This window comes from Canis lupus, chromosome 4 (assembly GCF_048164855.1).
Source record: "Canis lupus baileyi chromosome 4, mCanLup2.hap1, whole genome shotgun sequence".
In the NCBI taxonomy this organism is placed as follows: domain Eukaryota; kingdom Metazoa; phylum Chordata; class Mammalia; order Carnivora; family Canidae; genus Canis; species Canis lupus.
Window position 1 is genome coordinate 67,613,353 of NC_132841.1, and position 21,974 is coordinate 67,635,326.

At 45.1% G+C, this 21,974-nt stretch overlaps 2 long non-coding RNA genes across 3 annotated transcripts; one reads left to right on the plus strand and one right to left on the minus strand.

The window, feature by feature from the left end:
* Positions 1–789: 789 nt before the first annotated feature.
* Positions 790–21,921, plus strand: LOC140632575 (uncharacterized). Of its 2 annotated transcripts, none has more exons than XR_012030170.1 (3): positions 790–1,713; positions 19,235–19,369; positions 20,811–21,921. It is a non-coding gene; the product is annotated as an uncharacterized lncRNA (long non-coding RNA). The 2 variants fall into 2 exon arrangements; XR_012030171.1 differs by lacking the exon at positions 790–1,713 and adding an exon at positions 16,501–16,776.
* Positions 4,941–14,970, minus strand: LOC140632574 (uncharacterized). The gene is made up of 3 exons (XR_012030169.1): positions 14,787–14,970; positions 6,217–6,421; positions 4,941–5,317 (listed from the first exon to the last, which is right to left on the minus strand). It is a non-coding gene; the product is annotated as an uncharacterized lncRNA (long non-coding RNA).
* Positions 21,922–21,974: the final 53 nt, after the last annotated feature.

Consider the following 21,974-nt stretch of genomic DNA (forward strand, 5'->3'; position numbering starts at 1 on the left):
ACTGAGGGGGGCACTCGATGGGATGAGCACTGGGTGTTATTCTATATGTTGGCAAATTGAACACCAATAAAAAATACATTTATAGTAAAAAAAAAGTCACTTTAGCTACCTATACTCATCATCTCCACCTTTCCCTTCCCAGCCTCTCCTAAACCTCTACAATGGGATTTTCATTTCCACAATTAGACTTCTGCATCCTCAGGGTCCTCCTAGGGAGCCTATTTCCTTGGCTTCCAGGATATCCCATGCTCTTTGTTTTCCTCTTACTTCAGCAGACACCCATTCTCAGTGGGCTGGGCAGGAAACCTCTTTCTATGCTCTGCTTCTGGAATGCCCCAGGACTAAATATTTTGGTTTACTAAGTATTTTGGTGTGATTGTATACTTGTAAGTGGGGCCTATAAGAATCAGCGTGGCCAGGCACAACAAAGGCACGCTCCCAAGTGGTAATTGAGAAGGTGGCGGGACCCGCTGCCCAGCTACAAAGGGTGGGCGTGGGCAGGTAGAAAGGGAGACCACAGTGGATGGGGAAGCACCCCAGGCTAGCACCCTACAAGACAACAGCAGGAGGAGTGCTGTTGTACAAAGAAAGTGCTGGAAGAGATGGCCACTTCACAACACTTTTGGCTTTAGAAGATGTAATTTACCTGATGCACCAGCTGGGAGAGAGCCGGGAATCAGCTACCCGCCTCACATTTCCGCAGGAAACCGCTAGAACCGCCGTGGTTCCCGCCTGCCTGCCCGCTGCTCTGAGCGGTGGAGCCAAGTGCTCACAGGTGTCAAGGACGGAGGCGGAAAAGGCACCTCTGATGCCGCCCAGGGACTGTGGGTGACCTTTAAAAAGTACATTCCCAGCCCTCAGCAAGTGGAAAGAGGGGCCTTGAGGCGAGGCGGCTCCCCCAGCGCTAGCTGGGCCCCCCACCCCCACGGCGCCCGGGTCCCAGGTTCGGGGTGGGCGCAAAGGGCGCACAGGCTGGCAATTTCGCCCGAATCAGAGAACCTGTTTCCTGGGTGCCCCCCTCCCCCGTTAAAAAATAGACCAGTGAGGGATCCTTTATGATTCCTCCACCCGCCAGATCCCACCAGGAGGCAGCGAAGCCCCCTCCCCCCTCCCCGGGTCCTCGGGCCCCTCCGCCCGCAGACTCCTTTGCTCCCCAGCTCGGTGGCGCCACCCCGCAGCCCCAGCCCGACGCGAGCAAAAGCGCCCACACCTCGGCCAGAAGTTTTTAAGACTTCATTACCTGGAGAGAGAGAGGGAGTGACAGGGAAGAGGACGAGCAGGGGAAGAGCAGGGGAGAAGCCGACTCCCCCGCGGCTGAGCCGGAGCCTCGGCGCTGGACCTCAGGCCCCCCAGACGGTGACCCGGGGGGAGGGCGCTGGACCTCAGGCCCCCCAGACGGTGACCCGGGGGGAGGGCGCTGGACCTCAGGCCCCCCAGACGGTGACCCGGGGCGAAGGCGCTGGACCTCAGGCCCCCCAGACGGTGACGGGGCGGGGGGGCGAAGGCCCTGGACCTCAGGCCCCCCAGACGGTGACCCGGGGGGAAGGCGCTGGACCTCAGGCCCCCCAGACGGTGACGGGGCGGGGGGGCGAAGGCGCTGGACCTCAGGCCCCCCAGACGGTGACCCGGGGGAAGGAGCTGGAGCTCAGGTCCCCCAGATGGTGACCGAGGCGAAGGCAGAGGCTGAACCCACCGCGCCACCCAGGCCCCTGGGTAAGAATGATTTTTCAGACTCTGATATTTTGCAGAAGGAATGGAGAAACAGTTCCTCAATTCCCTGAACGACAATTAATTGTAAAGATGAATCCTGGAAAATTCTCTTTACTGCAAACGGAGGTGATTTCGCCTCGCAGGGGAGGGAAATAAACGAAGAGGAAATGAGAGAGGGAGACGAACCATAAGAGACTCTTAACCATAGGGAACAAACCGAAGGTTGCTGGAGGGGTGGGGAGGGGGGAGGGGAGCCGCGGTAACTGGGGGTGTAATGAGCCCTGGGTGTTCTATGAATCTGATGAGCCCCTGAACTCTACCTCTGAAGCTAATGATACACTCTATGTTAATTAATTGGATTTAAATAACATACAACTAAACCGAATAAAATAAAAATAAACCTAGGAAGAGTCCAGAAGGCAGGTTGGGTTTGGAGCCCTCAAGGGTCCCTGGCTGCAGGAGGTCCTGGCAGATTGGAGCCAGAGTCCCAGGGCCCACTGCAGCCAGCCAGGGTCCACTGGCACCCCAGTCTTGGGAGACCCCTGGGGCCCCAGGCTGTGCGCTGCACAAAGGTGGCCTCTGTAATTCCCATAGCCTGCTGGGACAGAACCAGCCCTCCCCTTGGTGCTTCAGGCTCCAAGGCAGGAGCTGGGGCCTCTTCTGGGCTTGGCTCTGTCTCTGTCTCTATCCCCCTCACTCCCAGGGCCCCAGAGAGCAGGGACTTTGTATCGCATCCAGCCCTGCCCTGAGGGTTCAGCAGAGCCAGGGGTTGAGGGAGTAGAGGGTCTCTCCTCTTGAGTGATGGCCACTTTGGGGCTTTACCCTATGCAGAACTGCAAGTCCCAGAGGCTGCCCTACCACAGCTCCTGCAGAGCTCCCCTATGGAGAGTGATAAGGCAAAGGATTCAACAATAGCTCAACTTTATGTTTCTTATCCCGATCCCAATCCCATTCTGCCCCAAGGAGGGAAGTTGTGAAGTTTTCCCATTTAAACTTTTCTTCTGAATGAAATAGATGGACAGCATCCGGTAACCGATTCTTCCTAAGTATATTTGTGCAACCGGCATTAGCAAAAGAATGAACTTCATTCAGGGTAGATTTGCTGCCCAGTGAATTTTGCAATCCCATTTACATTTTGCGGGGTAGGTTGGCATAACTGTTAGGATTTTAGCCTTGCTAAAATGTGGATTATACTCTGAATTTGACCAGCTGCTGATAAGAGAGTTTTTAGGGGACTATTATTCTCTCAATGAATTCAAGATGTGTTTTACTTATTAACCCCCTCCCCTCCCCTCCACGAAGTGTTTCTATTGGAATCACTCCAGAAAAAGTTCTGGATGAGATAAAGAAACAATTCTGAACAATAATTTATATCCCATCTTTACTCATTTTTTTTTTTCTTAAACACACTTCCCAAGAAAAAAAGGCCAAAAAAGAAAATGAAAGACTTTGAGTAATTTATGTCTCCAACACACATCTAAGTTAACAGTTCCTAGAGTGGTGAGCTAGCTCTTACTGAAAACAATCCCCTTAAATATTTTTTTTTTGAGACTGAAAAGGCCAAAATATCACCCTGTGGCCCAAGAGACGTGGATAAGCAGGTACTTTGCAGTTCCCTGCAGACGTGATGTTCACAGGAGTCTAGCAACAGCATCCACATCAGCCACGGTGGCCCAGGAAATCCTGACAGAGAGGAGGGTAGGGTGGGCACAAGGTGGGATCCTGGAACTGAAGAGGTGAGGTGAAGGAAGCAGAGAATTAACCCAGGGCAAGAGAGTCCGAACTTTCATACCACACAGCACAAAATCCCAGTGAATTTTCTTGTTCTAGAGAAATGGCAGAAGAAGGATTTCAAGAGTTATTATACTTAAGCACACACTTAACACTGATGACCGTGCTGGGAATTGTTAAGCCACTGTTCCCTTTGAACCCCAGAAAAGTGCCAATAAACTAATTCCATTCCCTTTCTTTCTTTTTTTTTTTAATTTTTATTTATTTATGATAGTCACACACACAGAGAGAGAGAGAGAGGCAGAGACATAGGCAGAGGGAGAAGCAGGCTCCATGCACCGGGAGCCCGATGTGGGATTCGATCCTGCGTTTCCAGGCTCCATGCACCGGGAGCCTGACGTGGGATTCGATCCTGGGTTTCCAGGATCATGCCCCGGGTCAAAGGCAGGCAAAAACCGCTGCGCCACCCAGGGATCCCTCCATTCCCTTTCCTATAAAGAGGTGGAGTGCTTTGGAAGACCAGCAGTCCAGAGTGGAGATTTGAAGCCAGCACACCCACTCCTTACCTTAGGGCATAAAGGCAACACTGTCAAGGGTGGTGGCTTGTGATTTGTTTCCCCTTGCCCAGGCCACATCTGCCTTCCCACAGCACCCCAGGATTCTTCCTGTCTGTGAACTCCATTGCTCACATATCAAATCCAGATCTGGAGAGTGTGAGACCGAAGGAGCACTTCTTGGGATTTTTGTCTGCACCTGAGAGAGAGACAGAACCCTGGCCCTGAGAAGCCAAAGCTTACCTGGGGCTTTTAGGAAGTGAGAGATGGGCAGCCCTGGTGGTGCAGCGGTTTAGCGCCACCTGCAGCCTAGGGCGTGATCCTGGAGACCCGGGATCCAGTCCCAAGTCAGGCTCCCTGCATGGAGCCTGCTTCTCCCTCTGCCTGTGTCTCTGCCCCCCGCCCCCGGAATAAATAAATAATCTTAAAAAAGAAAGTTCTTCCCTTAATTTATCTCTTTAAAAAAAAGAAAGTGAGAGATGCTATAGATACTATAGATGCAGCATAACAACTTGAAGTGATCCGTGGGCCCCTGAGATGAAGTTGGAGAGAAGGGCCAGCACAGTGGAGCAGGAAAGTTCCCTGGCTGAATGGAGTCCTTGGGGCTGCTGGCTGCTGGACCTCTTGGAGGCCCAGTACTTGAGAGCAAGTTTGACCAGGGGTCGTCCTGACCTCTGTGGCTCTGATGTCTGGGTGCCCCCCCACCAGCAAAGCCAGGTGACCAAGAGTCCTGCCTAGAAACAGCATCCCCACAGCCACCCCTAAACCTGGTCCTTCTCCAATAGACAAACCAGGAACATATGGGAGGAAGAATTTCCCTTCTGTGGGAATTGAGAAAAAGAGGAAAATGTACAAAGCAGTCTCAAGGAACCCCCCCCCCCCCCCCGCAAAGAGGCAGGTGGCTACAGGCTCCTCAGTGGGTCTGGATGGTCTGGGGGTGCCTTGGGTTACTTGTGGGTTTCCTTTTTTTTAAATTTTATTTATTCATGAGAGACACAGAGAGAAAGGCAGACATAGGCAGATGGAGAAGCAGGCTCCTCGCAGGGAGCCCGATGTGGGACTCAATCCCAGGACTCTGGGATGGCAACCTGAGCTGAAGGCATATGGCCAACCACTGAGCCACCCGGGTGCCCCTCCTCATGGGTCCCCTGATGGGTGGGGGCGCCCCGCTTCGGGTCTTCCAGGCTCTCCACATCTGTTACTGGGCAGTGCCAGCATAGCAGCCCACAGATGGGTAAGCATATCCCAGTGGAAGTCTTGGCGGTGGCTTCAGAAGCTGCCAGCCCATGGGGTTTAGTGATTTCCTGGCCTCTTGAACAGTCCTAAATGGATAGAAAGAAGCAGGATGGTGACAAGAAGCTTAGGAGCAAAGTGCAACAGAAGATGGAATTAGAGATATTAGCATAAAAGCCTATCATGTTGGTTGAAATTATCCTGAGTCAAACTCTGTGGCTAATAGATTGGCATAGTGGCTGAAAATAAGTACTTTGGGCTTGGGGGAGAGGACTATTTAAGGGGACCCTGGTTTATACAGAGATTATTACTGCTCGGAATCCTACTGGTAATCCTGGAGCAGAGACTAGATCCCTGTTCTGCCAGCGGAGCAATGCTGGCCGGTAGCCCCTCAGGGATGATCTGAGATGTCAATGAGGAGCAGGGAAGGGGTAGTTGCCCAGGTCCTAGCGGGGTCTTTCACTCTCCCAGCTTTGACTTCTATGTCTGAGTTGCTAAATTGAAAGGCCTTCAGAAGGTGTGCATGTGTGTAACAGCCAGAAGCCGAGATCTCAGGCTCCAGAGGAAGGCCGAGTTAAGATGAGTTCTGTGTCTTTCTAAACAAGTGACCCTCAGCAAGTTTTCTAATTTCTCTAGGCCTTATTTTATAATATTTGAAAAGGAAGCCAAATTTGTTCTTGTTTCACAAGGTAGCTTTCATGAATGCATTTGATAGTACTCGTTAAAGTTTTGACGGTGTCTGGCAAAAAATAATTTCCTCAGTTGTTCCTAATATCATTATTACTGATTTTACAAGGCACAGAAAGATGATCTCAATGGGAACAAATGTAAAATGGCAACTTTTTTGATGTACTCATTCTGTAAGTGCGTTATTTTTACTTCTCTTAACCGTGATGAGACTGTGTTGTAATACATTCTTCATCTGAGTCAGTGTACCACAACATTGATGGACACAAATGGAATTTCTCGTTCAGATATTAGTGCTTACCGTAATGAAATTTGATGATTATCAACATTTAACAGGCAAGTTGGGAGAGTCTTCCATGTTGTAGGTGCTGTGATGGGAGCCACACACACAAAGATGAAAAAGTGCCTGCAGCCTTCACAGACCTTGCAAACTAGTGAGAGCGCAAAGACATAGTCAAGAGACCTTGCTCTCCTGAGTACAGCCAACTCCATGTGCATCAGGCTATCTGTTTAAAGACCAGAAAGAAATGGTACTGAATATGTTTTTTTTTCCCCACGGATTGAGAAAAATAGGCAGTTATAGAATAATAGATGAGGAATAATGAAACAGTAAAAAAGGATGATCAGCATCAAGTACCGACAAAGTGCATTAGTAAAAGTACATAACAGGAATAGCAGATCAGAATCAAGGAGGCAATAGACTTGAGTGTAAATATTGACAGAGTGTCTCCTTGGATTACCTTTGGCTCTAAAGTTCTGGGAGAATCCTGACGCAAGGTAATCCTAGCATGTTCATGCTAAAATTTACTGAATTGACATTGGCAGCCCAAACAGATTCTTGAAAATATTTTGCACATGTATCTATTTTGCACACGATTTTTCATCATAAACACACTGTCTGAATGCTCAAGTTTGAATGAATTTATCCTGGTATGTGTCAGACACCTTTGGATGTGGTCCTTTTTTTAATTCAAATTTTTATTTTATTATTTGTTTATTTTTATTTATAAAGATTTTATTTATTTATGCATGAGGGGCACAGAGAGAATGGTAGAGACATAGGTAGAGGGAGAAGCAGGCTCCCTGCGGGGAGCCCAATGTGGGGACTGGACCCCAGGACCCCAGCATCATGCCCTGGGTGAAGGCAGGTGCTCAACCATGGAGCCACCCAGGTGCCCCTCAAAATGTTATTTGGAAAAATTCAAGTACACACTCTATGTACAAATAGAGAAAAAAGTACAAGGAACCCTTATGTATTGCCCAGTCTTCTTTTTATTTTTGAAGATTTTATTTATTTATTCATGAGAGACAGAGAGAGAGAGACGGGAGGGGCAGAGACACAGGCAGAGGGAGGAGCTGGCTCCATGCAGGGAGCCCAATGTGGGACTCAATCCTGGGATTCCAGGATCACACCCTGAGTGGAAGGTAGGCACTAAATCGCTGAGCCACCTAGGGATTCCCTATTGCCCAGTCTTTAACCATGATCGACCTTTGGCAATCTCATTTGATCTATGTGTCCCAGATTTCAGGTAGAATGTTTTATTTTATTTTATTTTATAGATTCCATTCATTTGAGCAAGAGAGAGAGAAAGAGCACATGAGGTGGGGGGCGGGCAAAGGGAGAGGGAGAAGCAGGGAGAAGCAGACTCCCTGCTGAGCAGGGAGCCCAATTCAGAGCTAGATCCCAGGACCTGGAGATCATGACCTGAAGCTGAGATCATGATCTGAGCAGAAGGCAGGTGCTTAACAGACTGAGCCACCCAGGGGCCCCTCAGGTAGAAAGCTTGAAACCAGATCAGAAACATCTTATCATTGTACCTGTCAATACTATAGCATTTATGTAGAACAGATCAGACTTTGTTCATAATGCCATCATCATATCTTATAACTTTAACAGGAATTCTTTAATACCATTTGGCAGTCAGTACTCATTTCATCCTCTTCTGGTTGCCTCAAAAGTATCTTTTTTTAAAAAAAATATTTATTTATTTTAGACAGAGAGAGAGAGAGAGACAGAGAGAGACAGAGAGCGCACCCATGAGCTCGCAAGCACTGGGGGGATAGGGAGAGGGAGAGAGAGAGTCCTGAGCAGAGTCTGTGCTGAGCATGGAGCCAACCCAGGGTTCAATCTCACAACCCTGAGATCACAACCCAAGCAGGAACCAAGAGTTGGATGCTTAATTGACTACCACCCAGGCACCCCAATATTTTTTTTAAAAAACTTTTTTATTTTTAAGTGGGGCTCAAACTTACAACCCTGAGAGTAAGAGTCCCATGCTCTACTAACTGAGCCAGCCAGGCATCCTCAAAAGTACCTATTTATATTTGAATTCTTTACATGAGGATTCATGTACTGCATATGGTTAATATATCTCTTGACACTCTTGATTTATGATTCCCAGTACACCTTTTTTTCCTTGCCTTTCATTTCTGAAAAAGCAGGGTAATGTATCCAGTAGAATCATCCACATTCTGGATTTGACTGACTGATTGCTATGTGTTGCTTTTTCTTTTATTCCTCATAAGTCTTGTATGCTGTTAGATTTATAGGTATGATTGGATTTAGACTGAATTTTTAGGGACAAGTATACTTCATAGGTGGTGCTGTGTTTTCTTTTAATTAGGGGCCATGTAGCCTGTATTGTATCACCCTAATCATGGGTCCCTCTGTTAGTGAGAGTCAGAAATTATTAGAGAAGCTCCTGGGTGAGAACCGTGCTTCAGGATCGGCTTCAGTATGAGAACTGCCTACAGCTAAGACTAAAGGAAAAGAAGAAGGTTGGTAGCTTAATGTGGAAATCCCGACATGCTTCACTATGGACAATGGCTGGGAAGAGGGACAGTTTATGGAAAGAAGAAAAGCTTCCATTCATTGAAGGATACATGAAAAGTGATAGATGACACTAAATAGAAGGTTAATATAGAATGGCTAAAGTGAACATGGAGAGAAGCCGCAAATCATTCTTGAGAAGGTAACACACTAAATAAAACTATGAAACTATCAAGTAGACATAAGTTAGAAACATGGGTGACTCATTGCTCTGGTGGTAAGGACTTGAAGTGAATAGACCTGTCAAGGGCTGGTATTGCTGTTAATTCTGAAAAGCATGATGGCAGTGTGTGTGGAAGGTCGTGTCCTTTGTTCCTGTAAACCCCACTCCTGGACCCGTATCACAGAAAGGGTCTCCTCTAGGTCCCTGGGGATTCCTACAAGATGCTGCTCATCTCAATATTGTTTGTGAGGGAGAGGGGCTGGAGGCAACTGTGAGGTTTCTGTAAAATGTCCTGTATTCATTCTAGAACACGGCGTGTAGCAGTTGGAAAAACAAGTTGTACATAGAGCTAAATTGATTAATCTTAAAATCCTAATGAGGAGTGAATTATTAAATAGAAGTTTGTACCAGAATAACATTTCTATATGTGAAGAATGTTTACACACCCAAAGCTACAAATTCTATACAATACATAGATAACTACTTGTAAGCCAAAATTTTACCTGCAGCATTGTTTATAACCTAACTTAGAAGTGATATGTCACGACTTTCATCATATTTACGGATCATACAGATCAATCTCAGAACAATGTGTGAGGGGACCACATAAACGTGTACATGCCAGAACCATTGCTGGCCATCTTGGAGGCTGGCTATCACATTACTTTAAAGTTTAGTCTCGATGAAGAAAAGTAGTTACATAATAATTCTCAAGAGGTATAATATCATTAATGCAGCAAAAGTTCCTACAAACCATATAAAACCGCTCCAAATTTAAAGAAATAGAAATTTAAAATTGGGATATATATTTTACCTATCATAGGTATTTTAAGTTGTTGATACCCCATGTTATTAAGAGTGTAGGGCAGTAGACACTCTCATATACTTCAAGTTGAATTTGTTGCTACTGTATTTTGAAGAAAATAAAGCTAAATGAACTAACTTTATAACACACAGAACTTTATACAACATACAAATTTAACTTTTAGCAATATATTCCACCATTCCATACGATAAAGATAACTTAAGCCAAAGAGTTGAAACTGGGAAATGGCTAATCATAGGAAATTGGAAATAAACATTCCCCTTAAAATGACATATATGGTTGGTAAAAAAAAAGTGAGCAGTCACTATAGCCATAATAAAAGTTGGCTGGATGTTAAGGATGTTAAGAGGTAAAAGAGAGTCACAATGGTATCTAGATTATGATTTTTTTTTTTAGATTATGATTTTTTTAAGGTTTTATTTATTTATTCATTAGAGACACAGGCAGAGACAGAAGCAGGCTCCATGCAGGGAGTCTGATGTGGGACTCGATCCCGGGACTCCAGGATCATGTCCTGGGCCGAAGGGAGACTCTACCACTGAGCCACCCAGGCATCCCTAGATCATGATAAAGTATTTGTATATAACTAGAAAAAATACAGGAAGCTCTACAGTTTTTAAGAAATACTTAGGGCATGTTTGGCGTAAAATTCAGAATGTAGAAAATTTTACACAGGCAAGTGAGTGCCCATCCTGATAGAACCCTGAGCACCTTTGCCTGGGGTACCAGTCTGTAACATGGTATTTCCATTGTGGAAAGTATCACTATTTCTGTTAATTGGGAGAAATAAAGAGCATAATATGCCTTCACTTGGCTTCAGATCTGCTTTGATGCAAAATAGTCTTGGGGCCAATTGTGTGTGGGTTGGGGAGGGGGGGAATTCAGGCTTTAAGAAATTTTGGACTTTAGAATCTCTAGTGAGACAGTATAGAACTGTACTCCACAGGCTATCGTGTTTAATGGCAAGCAGGATTGTAGAATACTTCCTTGTCTCAGTCTATACAGGAGATATTTTATTTTTAAGATTTTATTTATTTACTCATGAGAGACAGAGAGAGAGAGAGAGAGAAAGAGAGAGAGAGAGGCAGAGAGAGAAGCAGTCTCCATGCAGGGACCCGACGTGGGACTCCCGGGTCTCCAGGATCAGGCCCTGGGCTGAAGGCGGCGCTAAACCCCCGAGCCACCCTGGCTGCCCCTATACAGGAGCTATTTATCCCTTTCTCCAACCCCCATTGATTCGTCAGTGTTTTGGAAACAAAAACAGAAAAGTAGAGGAAAAAGAAACTCTAATTTCTGGCAAACTCTTATCTTCAGTGATTGTCACTTTTCTTACATACAATCCTTGGAACCAAAAATTATTGTATTTAAATGAAGGCACCCGAGTACCTCCAACATACCCCAATGTCTTCAATTCCTCAGGTGCTAGAATGTATGTTTCACAGCGAACTGTGTTGGAGAAATCGGAATTGAATCTGTAGTAACAGTAATATCAACCTGCAGTCAAACAGATGGACGTAAACAATGTTTTCCAATTCTCCCAGAAAGGCCAACAGTGACAGGATAAGCGACAGCCTCAGACCAGTGAGGGTGACGCGGTGAATCTCGGTGACAGGGAAAGATGGAAAGGGGGGGATGGATATATCAGAAAAGAAAGGAAAGGAAAGGGTTTAGGAAATAGCTCTTGGGGAAGAAAGCCCGGAGCATTCAAGTACTACAGAGCTAATAGAGTTGGACACTTTGCCCTTCCAGAATTGCTGGAAAAGAGCAACTGGCATCAAATCCCAGTTAACATTTATTGACTTTACACGGTGCTGCATGTATGCCTAAGGGAGTGCACCCTCTAAACACATCGCTAGGGTGGGAACTATAATTAAACCCTGTTCCCGGGGTCCCGGGGGGGGGGGGGGCTCAGTCGGTTAAGCGTCTGCCTTCTGCTCAGGTCGTGATCCCGGGCGTCCTGGGATTGAGCCCCGAATCGGGCTCCCTGCTCAGTGGGGAATCTGCTTCTCCCTCTCTGTCTCCCTCCGCCCCTCCTCCCACCTGTGTGCATGTGCTCTCTCACAAATGAACACATGAAATCATTAAAAACCAAACCAAACCCTGTTTTCCTTAATGAGGACAAAGAGGCGGAAGGGATAAAGTAAGTTTTGAAAGTCAAGAGGTGAGAAATTTGAAGAATGACTACAGCAGACTTCTGATTCTAAAACCATCAGCCTACATAGCCCAGCTGTCTGGGCCTCCATGGTCACTGGACTCCCTCCCACCTGCCCGCTGCCCCATCCTGGGAATGCAGAGACTCCTCTTCCTTGGACCTCCTCTGAGTTCCCAAGGTGACAGATACCAAACAAGCCCTCATCTGGTTTGTGTGTTTGGTGGGAGAGAGGAAATTCAAGAAACACTGGTGCCGATGACAAGCTATCTGAAGATACTAGGAGGTACCTCAAGACAGACTCTGAGGGAAAATATCCTAGGCCTAGCAGCAGAACGTTTATTTTTCTTTCTTTCTTTTCTGTGGCTCTATTCTTTTTTTAAAATTTTTTTAAAAAATTTTTATTTATTTATGATAGTCACACAGAGAGAGAGAGAGAGAGAGAGAGGCAGAGACACAGGCAGAGGGAGAAGCAGGCTCCATGCAGAGAGCCTGATGTGGGACTCGATTCTGGGTCTCTAGGATCAGGCCCTTGGCCGAGGGCGGTGCTAAACCGCTGAGCCACCCGGGCTGCCCTTGCGGTTCTGTTCTAATAAAACTTTATTTAATTTTTTTTATTTTAATTTTTTCTTCTTTTAATTTAAATTCAATTTGCCAACATACAGTATAACATCCAGTGCTCATCTCATCAAATGCCCTCAATGCCCATCACCCAATCACGCCATCCTTCCACCTGCCTCTCCTTCTGCAACCCTCAGTTTGTTAGGAGTCTTCATGGTTTGTCTTCTTTTCTAATTTTTCCCTACTGAGTTTCCCTCCTTTCCCTGATAGTCCTTTTCACTATTTCTTATATTCTGCATATGAATGAAACCATAAGAACATTTGTTTCTTGATTGATTTTTTTGCCCCTCTTGCTCTTCCCATCATGTTGTCCTATCTCTCGGATCTTAGGCGACAGCTTTGGTGAGACGGTCTTGCTGACTGACTGCCTTCTTATTGCTAATCTTTTGTTTTTGAGAAAGAGATCAGATAAAATGCAGGTTTCATAAGAAGAAAACTACAGTTGTTTTTCTCACCCTGGTAGCACAAGTAGGTGGCAGCTGTGGTTCCACCTGCCTGACAGGAAGGGTGTAATGTGGTGCATACAGCGAATCTCCTGTAAATATTCTGGTTCTAATTTGAACCATTATTGTGCCGTATAAGTAAACTAATTTTAAAGAGGTTTATTTTCTCTAGATAAGTTTACATCTAGGAAAGTCTTTTAGAGTACAGTTTATAAATTGGGTTACCACGCTGCTTTAAGTAGAAGACACAATTGTTTTTAAAAAGTTATTTATTATTTATTCATGAGACACAGTGAGAGGCAGAAACACAGGCAGAGGGAGAAGCAGTCTCCCTGCCGGGAGACTGATGCAGGACTTGATCCCAGAACCCCGAGATCACGACCTGAGCCAAAGGCAGATGCTCAACTATGGAGCCACCTTGTGCCCAGAGGGACAGTATTTTTGAATAAAGAAAGAAAGATATCCAAAATATTGATAAATGACAAGTTGTTGATTCCTGTTATAATAGGATTTCTTTGGAGGGAAGTAAAAATAGTATGTTTACATTTGTGTAAAATTATAGAAAGCCTCCAAAATATATCCATTGTGGTTGCTTGTCATTTGGGCGGTAGAGAAAGTGAGGATGGAACTTCTGCTTTCACTTTATACTTTACTGTTTTATTTCTTTTTTAAAAATATTTTATTTATTCATGAGACACACACACACACACACACAGAGAGAGAGAGAGAGAGAGAGAGAGGCAGAGACACAGGCAGAGGGAGAAGCAGGCTCCATGCAGGGAGCCTGATGTGGGACTCGATCCCGGGTCTCCAGGATCGTGCCCTGGGCCGAAGGCAGGTGCTAAACCGCTGAGCCACCCAGGGATCCCCCTGTTTTATTTCACTTGGAAAGAAATATGTATCATTTTGATTATAGAATATTAAGAATAACTAAAAAATAAAAGAATTCTAATGCTATTCACTTTAAAGAATTCTACTGATATTTATGAAGAATGGATATATGATAGGTACTATATGATAAGTTTTATTTTTAGTATCTTATTTATGTATTTATTATTTAGCTATTATTATGTACAATTTACTGGTAAGGAAATGTAGCTTTGCAGAATCTGAGTAATTTGTTTGCATGAGGGGCTGCTTTGCAAGTGTTTAGTCTGGTAATGTAGCTCCCCATTGGGACACCCCACAGCTCTGTGTGTTATAGTCACCACGGCCAAGCATTCACATTCACTTTCCCACTGGAGGGGCCCTCGGGTGGCTCAGTCCGTTAAGCATCTGCCTTTGGCTCAAGTCATGATCCTGGAGTCTGAAGATGGAGTCTGAGGATGGAGTCTGAGGATTGAGCCCCAGAATCAAGCCCCGTGGGGCTCCCTGCTCAGTGGGGAGTCTGCTTCTCCCTCTCCCTGTGCTCCTCTACCCACTGTTCTCTCTCTCACTCTTACTCTCGCTCAAATAAGTAAATACATAAAATCTTAAAAAAAAAAAACAAACCAACAACCAATACTTTCCCACCTGGAGAGACTTATCCAAAATCACGTGGCTACTGAGTGGATATATAACCTATTCAATTTGCTCTTAAGGAAGATTAAAAAAATGATATACATTTTTGGTAAGATATGGGGAAAAATAATGTGGCCTCAGAAGAGTTCAATGGCAGCAGCTCTTTCTGCCTGAGGACACTGCCTCATTCTTTAAAACCGCCTTTTTCCACTGGAAAAACCCCACAAACAAACCCAGGAACAAAAGAGGCACCCCCTGGAGTGCTAAATCCAGAGAAGTGAACCTCCGCAATTGACTGCCACGTCAAGTCTAGAGAAGGAAGAGACAAAAAATACTTACATTAGCGCATGTGAAGCCTTCCTTGAAAACAAGAATGGGAACTCTCTCCAGAAATGTGAATTCCTAGGGGTGGTCTCTAGGTGTCTGGAGGATGGACCCTGAGAGCAAGAGTAAGCCCAACTGGCAAGGGATCACTGAGGATTCCAGTGGTGACCCCAGGAAAGTGGCTTCAGCATTTCCTGGGCTAAGGAGCAGAATGTATCTCCCAGGTGTGAACAGTGTATTTCACTTGCATTGTACAGAGTGGGTGGTACCTGGGGGGCTGTCACACCCAGAGCAGTGGGGTTTCGCAGTGGAGACTCACATTCCCAAGGCAGAAACCTGCTGAGCAGCCTTGGTTTCATCTAACTCCCCAAACCAGAAACTACTCACTGTGTCAGGAGATTTTATTAGGGAATCTTGATTTATACAATCTAAAGTTACACTTATTCTTAAATCAAAATGTTACTGGTCTCCAGTGACTGTGAAAGTTTCCTTGAAAGATCAGTTACAATGTTTTGCTCTTACACATTTTTTCTTTTCTATTCTGTCCTGGAAGACGTTAGTGTGTCATAATTTAGAAACTAAGCAGCCCAAATGATATGGGGTGATATAATCTGATACACTTAGGAAGAAAATGCAAAAACACACCTTTACACACAATTGGTTGGATCTCCCTTACCAATCTCTTGGGTACATCTCTGGCCAATCTCATAATTTACTGGATCAATATCATATATCTGAGTAGTCTTATTGTCAGCAATCAATTGAAACTGAATTGAAATTTCCATCTTTCATCCAAATCACATCTTACGGTTGTCTGGAGGCCAAGAAGCCCTCTTGGACAGGATGGTTCCAGTCCAGATACCTCCCACTTGGGTCACCAGTTGCTTTCTATCTGTTCATGATTGTATTAAACTTGTTCTAGACTCAGAGCCCTTGTACTTTATATTCTCTCTTTCTGATAACACCTCTCTCAGACTCTGCACGGCTTCCTCCATTACATTATTCAGATCTCAGTTGAAAGGACACCGCCATATCTGACAATTCCTTGACTGCCCTAGCTTAGATAGCACCCTCCCAGCTACAGTCTTTCCAATTATCTTGTTTAATATTCTTGATAGTACTTATCATACACACACATATATATATTTTTAATTTGTGAGCATGTTTCCTGCTTGTTTCCTCCCATGAATGTGTCAGGCACATCACACATAATTCACATCTGTGTTGTCAATCACTGTATCTCCAGGGCCTTGATCACCATGTAGCATAATGTAGGCACTTAGTAGGTATTCATGAATGAAAAAGGAAGGAGTTGGGGATCCCTGAGTGGCCCAGCGGTTTGGCGCCTGCCTTTGGCCCAGGGCACGATCCTGGAGACCCGGGATCGAATCCCACATCGGGCTCCGGGTGCATGGAGCCTGCTTCTCCCTCTGCCTATGCCTCTGCCTCTCTCTCTCACGCTCTCTGTGACTATCATAAATAAATAAAAATTAAAAAAAAATTAAAAAGAAAAAAAAAAAGAAAAAGGAAGGAGTGTATGCAAAATAATCTCCAGGCATTGGCTCAACAGAGGAAGGGCAGGTGTAGATATCTTCCTTGGAAGCCTTTGTTCCTTTGTTTCATTTTGCTTCTCAGAAGATGCAAGTAAACTTGCTATGACCACGTAATGCTATGACCCAATCAGTTAGACCTGTAAAGCTTTCCTGAACTTGCTTTGATTAATGTCATGCAGAAAGAGCATATTTACCCGCTTCCTCTCACCACGCCAGGCTTTCTGAAGCAATCCAGTTTTCAGCATTGGGTTTTTGCTAATTAAAAGTGCTAGACTGGAAGACCGCTCCTTCCTTCTCTCTCTTGGCCCAGACACTGTTTTGCCATCCAGGAGCCTGATGGATGAGAGCTTCATCTGTCTTGCTGAGAGGGTTTGGTTGTCTGCCCGCAAGAGGTGGGAACCCTGGTTACTGTCGCACTGCACATGATAGAAGCATGGGCCTGCAGCATCCAGGTACTGAGAAGAGGCTCAGCCGAAGGCCTCAGACTGCTGAGAATAAGGGAGATCTGGAGACTTTCTTCGTGCTACCAGCAGTTTGAAAAGCCACCTAGATAAGCTTACCTGGGAGTTGATACTGAGTTTCCAACTGGGCCATAGCAGATCCAGGGGAGGGGAGTTCTCTAGACCATGTGGCTGAATGGGACCCAGAAACGCTGAGACAGGTCATTGCTGGTGGAAGCTGAGAGTCCTGTGACCTGATTTCCATTCAGGCAGGGATCCTGGAACTCTGCCCCCTTTAACCTGAACCTGGTGGCTTAGCCACAGCGCTTTCCTCTCCAGCCTGGCTTTTCCACTTCTTCCAAGTCCTGCTGTTGGAGCCGGCAGCCCACCCAGTGCTGGGTTCGTGGTACTGTAGGACAGCTTTTCAAAAGCATTTACTTCATTTTATTTGAAGGGCTACATAGTTTTGGGTTTTCAGATGTACCATAGTTTTCCCCAACTCTTTCCTGTAAAACACGTTTGTTTGTTCATTTTAATAGATTTTCTTCTTTCTTTTTTAAAGATTTTATTTTTATTTGTTTGAGACAGAGAGAGAAAGACTGCACGAGGGGGGAGGAATAGAGAGAGGGAGAAGCAGGCTCCATGCCGGGAGCCCGACGTGGGACTTGATCCTGGGACTCCGGGATCACGCCCTGGGCCAAAGGCAGGCCCTAAACCACCTAGCCACCCAGGGATCCCTGTTTCTCTCTCTCTCTCTTTTTTTAAAGATTTTATTTATTTACTGATGAAAGACACAGAGAGAGATGTAGAGACATAGGCAGAGAGAGAAGCAGGCTCCCCATGCGGAGCCCGAAGCCGGACTCCATCCTGGATCCCAGATCATGACCTGAGCTGAAGGCAGATACTCAACTACTGAGCCACTGAGGCGTCCCCCTCATAACTCTTGTATATTGTTAGATTTAGTGATGTGATTGCATTTAGACTGAATTTTTAGGGACAAGAATACTTCATAGGTGGTGCTGTGTTTCCTTTTCATTAGGGGCCATGTAGCCTGTATTCTATCCCCCTGTTCGTGGGTCCCACTGTTAGTGAGAGTCAGAAATTATTAGAGAAGCTCCTGGGTAAGAACCGTGCTTCAGGATTGGCTTCAGTAGGAGAATCTCCTACAGCTAAGACTAAAGGATGAGAAGAAGGTTGGTAGCTTAATGTGGAAATCCCGACATGCTTCACTATGGACAATGGCTGGGAAAAGGGACAGTTTATGGAAAGAAGAAAAGCTTCCATTCATTGAAGGATACATGAAAAGTGATAGATGACACTAAATAGAAGGTTAATATAGAATGGCTAAAGTGAACATGGAGAGAAGCCGCAAATCATTCTTGAGAAGGTAACACACTAAATAAAACTATGAAACTATCAAGTAGACATAAGTTAGAAACATGGGTGACTCATTGCTCTGGTGGTAAGGACTTGAAGTGAATAGACCTGTCAAAAGGCTGGTATTGCTGTTAATTCTGAAAGGCATGATGGAAGTGTTTGTGGAAGGTCGTGTCCTTTGTTCCTCTAAACCCCATTCCTGGACCCATATCACAGAAAGGGTCTCCTCTAGGTCCCTGGGGATTCCTACAAGATGCTGCTCATCTCGATATTGTTTGTGAGGGAGAGGGGTTGGAGGCAACTGTGAGGTTTCTGTAAAATGTCCTGTATTCATTCTAGAACTTGGTCTGTAGCAATTGGAAAAACAAGTCATACATATAGCTAAATTGATGAATCTTAAAATCGTAATGTATAGTATAATTTCATATTTATATATAACTAGGAAAGACATAGTACCTCAATAGTATTTGTGAAATATTAGGGACAGATGTGCTTTAGAATTCAGAATGCAGAGGATTTTAGTGGACTAGAAGGTGCATATTCTGAGATATTATAACTGTGACCATCCTGGTCTGGGGTAGCATTCTGTAACGTAGCATTACTATTCATGATGTTAAAAAAATATTCATGATGATTGTAATAAAGAGCTTGATATATATTTACTTCAGATCTGTTTTGTTACCTCATAGTTGGTGGACTGAATTGTGAAATAAAAAGACTAGGCTTTAAGAAGTTTTGGACCTTAGAGCTGCTAATAAGAAGTTGTGCTCTCATCTCTGTCTGTGGTCATTGGCAAGGAGGATTGTAGACTATCTACCATAGTCCATTCAGAGACTATTTATCCACATTTCATTCCCCTTTCCTGGTGATCAGTTATTAATTTGGAAAGAAGAAAATAAACAGTAAGGTTAAAAGTGAAAAGTAAAGATGGAATTTCTGGCAATCTCTTATCTTCAACAATTGTCTTTTTTTTTTAACTTGCACTTCTTAGAAGTAAAAATTAAACCAAAAATATTGAAGTATTTAAGGAAAGGCTCACCAGTGTCTCCAGCGTATATCAACTGCTCAAAGTAGTATGATTTATGTTTTTCAGGCTAGCCCTAATCGAAGGAATTGGAATTGACTGAAGTTACAGGACTGAAATAATATCATCCTGGGTTTAATAGGTGGATACAAACAACGCTTTTTCAATTCTCCGTGGAAAGATCAAGTAAACATTACTTCCTGGGTAAGTTATAGCCTTGACTCCAGGAAGGGTGGTGCAGAGAATCTTGTAACAGGGGAAACGTGGTGTGATATCTTAGAAAATAAAGAAGGGGGTGCCTGGCTGGCTCAGTCGGTGGAGCATGGGAGTCTTACTCTTGGGGTTGTGAGTTTGAGCCCAAAGTTGGTATAGAGATTACTTAAAAATTTTTTTTTAATTTTTATTTGTTTATGATAGTCACACACACACACACACACACACACACACACAGAGGCAAAGACACAGGCAGAGGGAGAAACAGGCTCCATGCACCGGGAGCCCAACGTGGGTTTCAATCCCGGGTCTCCAGGATTGCGCCCTGGGCCAAAGGCAGGTGCTAAACTAGTGCGCCACCCAGGGATCCCTTAAAAATTTTTTTTTAAAAAAGACTTTATTTTAGAGAGAGAGCCCCTAATGTAGACTTCAAAAAAATATCTTAGGCCTGCCCAAGGACTACCTTTTTTTTTTTTTTTAAAGATTTTATTTATTTATTCATTAGAGACACACACACACACACAGAAAGGCAGAGACACAGGCAGAGGGAGAAGCAGGCTCCATGCAGGGAGCCCGACGTGGGACTCAATCCCAGGTCTCCAGGATCACCCCCTGGTCAGAAGGCGGTGCTAAACCGCTGAGTCACCCGTGCTGCCCAAGGACTACCTCTCAATTGTATTTTTCCAATACCCCCTTTTCTCATCTATTGTCCTATCTGCCAAATCTCAAGGCTGTCTTTGAGGCCAGCAAGGTGGCAGCTGCTCCAGTTAATGACCAGGATCACTCACTCATAGTCCCTATCCAAAGGTGATTTTTGGTTGTTCCTGCTGCTCAAACCCAGAGTGTCATGGACCCCAGATAAGACCTCATTGAGCTACACACTGACCCTAAGTTGCATCCCTTTCCAACAGCTGTCCAGTTCCCCTACATACACACACACACACACACACACACACACACACAAAAAAAAAAAAAGACGCTGGCATTTGTGTACAGTTTTATTGAAAAAAGAACAAAAATTTTATAAAGACAACAAAGACAAAAACTTCTTACATCATTACTGAGCAAATTGGAGATATCTTAATTGAGCCATAATTTTTTTTTAATTTTTTAATTTTTATTTATTTATTTTTATTTATGATAGGCACGCAGTGTGAGAGAGAGAGAGAGAGGCAGAGACACAGGCAGAGGGAGAAGCAGGCTCCATGCACCGGGACCCCGACGCGGGACTCGATCCCGGGTCTCCAGGATCGCGCCCTGGGCCAAAGGCAGGCGCCAAACTGCTGCGCCACCCAGGGATCCCGAGCCATAATTTTTTAAGAGGAAGATCCAATAAGAAGAATAATAGAGCTTTTAATGAGAATATTTTTAAAGGAGATGCAATCAAGATTTCCAAGCTGAGATCTCAAAGTTCCTGTTTGTCAAATGACAGGTGGCAGCTGCCCACGAGCAGGAAGACAAGGAGGAGTCAACCCACTCCATCAGATGGAGGAACCTTGGCAGTGTCTTCTTCTAGCTGGCCCCAGAGGAAGGAGGTGCTCACAAGGTCCCGGTTCTGAGGACTCTCTCAAGCTGTCTGTGGACCAGCTGGAGCAGGTTGGCCAGGAAAGTATACCTGGAAGGGAGTCTGTCGGCTTCCTGTGCTTTGCCAACTCTCCAGGTAGTGATTTGAGTCCCATGGGAGTTGGAGTCCTCTGTCTGGTTTTGGCATGTCTGTCCTCTCTTCCAGTGTTCCGGGCACTGGCTGGGATTTCCTTGGCGCCCAAGGCAGATAGCTGCTCTGGGCCCTGGGATACATAGTCGGGTAGACGAGTCTGGAGCAGTGGAAATTCAGAAATTCAGCAGGTGTAACAGGGGAACAAGATCTATACGACTCTAATTTTCAACAATTACAGTCCCAGAGACACACGGGATCCAGTTCCTGTTGTTGAATTTCTTTCAACAATAGCCCTTTTATGGTGCTGTTTTTTCTTTTCCTCATTCTATTGTTTTCTGTCAGCCTTTCTCAGTCATATTCTGAAACTGTTCTATACCTGGATCATTTCCTCTCTCATCTCATTTTTTTTCCCTGAGATTTTCTTTTCTTTGCAATTTCTAGTTCTTGCGCCTGGATTCCCATGCTTCACTGTCTTCCAAGCTCATGTCCTCTTTGATCTTTCCCATTCTTGCCCACAACTTGATTCTGTTGGGCCCTCAAACCTGGCGGTCCCAGGGCTGATGCAGGGTAAAAGCCACTCCTCCCCTATGGGACTCATGTTTTTCCATACTGTGGAGGCCAACCTGCCTCCTTGTCGTTAAAAGATGGAATATTACTCAGCCATTAGAAACGACAAATACCCACCATTTGCTTCAACGTGGATGGAGCTGGAGGGTATTATGCTGAGTGAAGTAAGTCAATCGGAGAAGGACAAACAGTGTATGTTCTCATTCATTTGGGGAATATAAATAATAGTGAAAGGGAATATAAGGGAAGGGCGAAGAAATGTGTGGGAAATATCAGAAAGGGAGACAGAACATAAAGACTCCTAACTCTGGGAAATGAACTAGGGGTGATGGAAGGGGAGGAGGGCGGGGGGGTGGGGGTGAATGGGTGACG